The 4,711-nt window shown below is 33.3% G+C and overlaps 1 pseudogene; it reads left to right on the top strand.

The window, feature by feature from the left end:
- Nucleotides 1-314: 314 nt before the first annotated feature.
- On the top strand, nt 315-3,880 carry LOC107868811 (annotated as a pseudogene).
- Nucleotides 3,881-4,711: the final 831 nt, after the last annotated feature.

Genomic DNA, 4,711 nt, shown 5'->3' with positions numbered 1-4,711 from the left:
GCTTCAAAATGTTATGTTGCTAATATCTATATTGATTTCTATCTTAAATTAATAGTTTTCTCTTATGATTGGGATCGTGAAATTTCTATCATAGAACCTGATTACTACAAATGGACTCATGGATATTTTTTCAACTTCTAAAGAGAGGACTAGCTTATCAGGTTTGAAGCTTTATGAACTTCATTTTTATGATGCTTAGTGGTAGGTTGAACTTTGAAGTGACCTTCTCGGACATGTCAATGTTTTTTGAATCAAATATTAAGCTGAAGTGTGGTGTCCAGCACTTGGTACTATCTTGACAAATGAAGTAGTTGATGGTGCAAGTAAAAGAGGGGGCCATCCAGTCATCAGAAAGGTATGCTTTCTTAGACTTTATTACATTTTGAGGTAGGAAATTCTCAAAAGAACCACATTTCTGTTAATGTCTAACCCTTCTGGATAGTTTCATATTTTTACAGTGCATTTATTGCTAAGCAGCCTATGCGGCAGTGGATGTTGAGGATTACTTCTTATGTTGACCACTTCTTGAGGATTTATATGACCTTGACTGTCCTAAAACTATAAAGGAAATGTAGAGGAATTAGGTTGGGATGTCTGAAGGAACATAATCAAATTTTGTCGTCACAAACGATAACAGTGAGAAAGTAGAGAAAAGAATAACAGTGTATACAACAAGGCCATATATTATTTTTGGTACAACATATGCATTTTGATTTGGCATCCAATCATCGACTACCCTTTCTTAGACTACATTTCACATATCGTTATTTCATTTTTTTGCTGTACAGATATTTAGTCCTTACACTGGAGCATCCTTATCTATCATCACTTTTATCACAAGCACAAAGTAAATATATATACTATTCTGCCCCTTGATTTTTCTAATCTCAAAATATTATTTGTTCTAGTTCTTTTAAGAAAAGACAGATGTGAGACAGATAGAGGAGTACAGAGAACCTGCCTCTAAAAAGAGTGAACTTGAGAGGATCGAGCTTCAAAGGGAAAAAATAGGTGTCTTAACAGGTTGTTATGTAAATGATCCATCCAATGGACAAGCTGTTCCTATTTGGGTTGGTGATTATGTCTTGGGAAGGTTGTCTACCTTCTTATATCCTCTTGTCCTATATTCATCTAGCAAAACATGTCCTATAAGTTTGACTGTATTAATACTCTCGTAATGAATGAGAATCTAATGCAAAAGTATTTATTTGTCTTAGAAACTTCATGGTGACAGTTTTTGGAGTTTTATAGTAGTGTACTAATTATGATGCAACTATGTCTCAAGAGCTTTAATGGTTGTGTCTGTCCATGACACACATGACATTGAATTTGCTATGAAATAAGCTATCCAATTTCTTGGCTTGTAAGACCAGACGATAACAATTGTGGAGATTTTGAGAGACCGTTTTCAGGTGAAGAATCAATGATAAATTCATCATGTTCAAAGTCAGAGCTTGACATTAATGTTTTTCCTAGCAAAAAAACTGCTTCAAGAGCCATCCAACGGCTTGAGAAAAATGGAAATGAGAAGAAAAAGGTAATTTCATTTGATTTATGAAGGATACCCTCTTAAGCGTACATGAAGGAAGCAATTATCATTTTCTGCTTCTAATAAAATCTTATATCTAAATTTATCTTGCTTCAAGTAAATTACAAGTTAAGGGACTGGCTCTTTGTTCGACAATTATATTGGGGGGAGCCTATTCCCATTATATTTTTGGATGACACGGGAAAATGTCTTCCAATTTTAGAAATCCAGTTGCCCTTTATCCTTCCCTAGTTGGATGATTTCACTCTCACAGGGACAGGGGAACCAATTCTTTCCAAAGCAAATTCTTGGGTGAGTTTTGCCTAATGTAATGATTTCAACTTGATAAACATTGGTTCCTTGGATTTTGATATTTTTTTGTTAGTTTCGTTATTCATATTATCTTAACACACTTTATATTATAACAATCACTATTTTTACTGCATAATTTGACATGTTATAACCAAAGATCTTTCATCTATCTGACATCTTAAGTTCCAGTACAAATAAATTACCCTTATTAAGAGCTTTAGAGCTGCTATCACTTACAACAAGAACAGATTCTAGGATGACTAAGTAATTTTTTCTTACTCTACTAATTTACAAAGAATTCAAGTTATATACAAGGACATCGTAACATTATTACTTGTGCAATAATGTCAGGTGATATATAGAGGGAGTAGTCTATTGATATATATCCTCACAAAGGTCAAATCAACAGTTCCACAAATGGGACATGAATAAAATTAGACATGAATAAATCAACACCAGAACTAAAATTTGAAAATGGACAAGCATATCAATCTTACAGCTAAAATCTTTCCTTCTTCATTCACATAATTGCCATCCCTCTTCAATAAAGTTTACAAAATAACCTCACTTCGACACACAAGTCTTTTTAATTATTGCATCGATCATTAATCAAATATATATATAAATAAAAATAAGCAACATGAAATAAATTTTATAAAATAATTTTCAAATAAAATTCTAGGTTATGAAACTTACCATTTGATGACCTCTCCTTGCATTGCTTTTGCTATCACCGCATACGAGACTTTAAGTATTTTTCTATTTTTTGTTTTTTGTACACTTTATTTCTATAATTAGGAAACATTAGTTCAATTATAAGTTGTAGAAGGGCACAAACACAATATTGTACAAACCAAAACAAGCTTGAGTGATAAATTATGAACACCAATATTGTACAAATTGTCTTATCCATTTGATAGATAACACTTGTCTAGTCCGTAAACTTTTATGTGAGACATGACAAATTTTTCCATAATTGAATTCATCTGGTGACAACAAAGTAGAGCATAAGGAAATATAAAACATCAACGGTCTATTTAGCCATTTTTACTTAAAGTAATCATATGGAGCTCTCAAGTTTGGAATTAAATTCAAACAAATAAATAAACTATCTTTGCAAGGATAGAAAAAGCTAGAGTCTACAATAAATTACATACTCAGCCAAATTCTCTCAGCTACAGGATAAAGAAATTAGTATGAAAAATACAGCAGCTAAAGACGGCAAAACTGAATAGAAAGCTAAGAAGAAACAAGTGTACGAAAAAGTATCTAAACTTTCTGGAAAGCTAAAAGAAAGACATGTTGGGGAACTTGCTTCTTTAGGTTACAGTGGTAGTAGACATAATGATAATCGTAAGGGAAAAGGAAATCTTCACACATTAGTGAAGGCCATTGCTGGGGTTTCTGTCAGTAGTCAAACTGACCATTCAAAGCCCAAAAAGAGTATGAAAACACATGAGAAAAGAGCTCAACAAGAGGCATCCAGAGAGAAAAGAATACAAAAAGAGCAGAGTAATATAATAAGCGATTGGGTTTTGAGAATGAAAAGTTAGAAAGAAAGCTTGAGCCTCTGAAATTGACTGTTAATAAAATAAAGCATGATAGACAGTGTCTCTACCGCCTGTGGAGAATCAGTTAGTCATGCACATTTGTGGTTCATCTCCTGATACATATCTTGAATTGCAACAAATAGTGGCAGCTTACATGAGAAAACATGCAACTGACTTTCTCCCCTTTTCTTCTCAAAGAATGCAAAAGGGGGAAAATCTGATGATTTTCTGGTGGAAAGGTTTCAGAATTACTCTAGAGAACTAGAGTCAATTGCTGCATGGGAAGGACAACTGGAACTTGGTGCTATAATTCACATCTTAAAGAAACATATAAATATTCTCAGGGTCATTTCCTGATGTAGAGATTGGAAAAGAATACAAATCTAACAGTGGCTCTGGCTCTTTAGCTTCCAGTATAATGCTATCCTACCACAAGCATGCTTTTGGGATTGAAGAGCACTATAACTCACTTATTCCTAGTTTAACCTAACAGGTTTGATATATTATGTGAAATAGGTATTTACAACAACATGATAGCTCAATGGATATCATGGTTTACAACAGATCAATCTAGCAAAAGTTCTATTTGTGCAATAAGACTTCGAGTCCAATGCATATTATCTTTCTACAATTGTATTGGAGGATCAGATTCTAACTTTATGAATTTGGTTTTCTATTTTGTTATAACTAATACTTCTTTCTATTTCTGTTTTATAGACATAAATGACCTCAGTAGACTTAGATAGTAGCAAAAAACTTAATAGAGGAAGAATGATCAATTTGTACTTATTCAAAGTACCAATTGCATGTTCTTCTTTCACAAAAAATAGGAGTGTTAGGATATTGAAGTTTTGATGATGGACATATGAATGAAATATGTTGTGCAAGATGGTCCACACAAGTGTAGAAAGAACAGTTGCACATAAGACTACTGATAAGATAAACATGCGTAAAGTCAGGAGTGGATAAGCAAGGAGATTTAGATGTGCTCTCAACCCTTATCACATGAAGCAAAAGGGTAAAAAAGAGAAGATAAATCTAACACTGATAGATAAACATGCGTAAAGTCAGGAGTAGATAAGCAAGGAGATTTAGATGTGCTCTCAACACTTATCATATGAAGCAAAAAGGATAAAAAGGAGAAGATAAATCCAACACTAATAGTTTGAGTTGATCAAGAAGTCTAGCTAGACTAGGGATGAAATAGAAGTCCTATTCAGTCAAGGTGATAGACGGCTGTAACAAGGAGTGAAACTACCTGGTAGAGTGCTGCTAAAGATAGAAGAATACATCATCTAAAGGAATCAATCAGGAGTTGTCT

The sequence above is a fragment of the Capsicum annuum genome, chromosome 4 (genome assembly GCF_002878395.1).
Source record: "Capsicum annuum cultivar UCD-10X-F1 chromosome 4, UCD10Xv1.1, whole genome shotgun sequence".
In the NCBI taxonomy this organism is placed as follows: domain Eukaryota; kingdom Viridiplantae; phylum Streptophyta; class Magnoliopsida; order Solanales; family Solanaceae; genus Capsicum; species Capsicum annuum.
The sequence above is the reverse complement of the archived record's forward strand: the minus strand, read 5'-3'. Positions and strand labels throughout refer to the sequence as shown.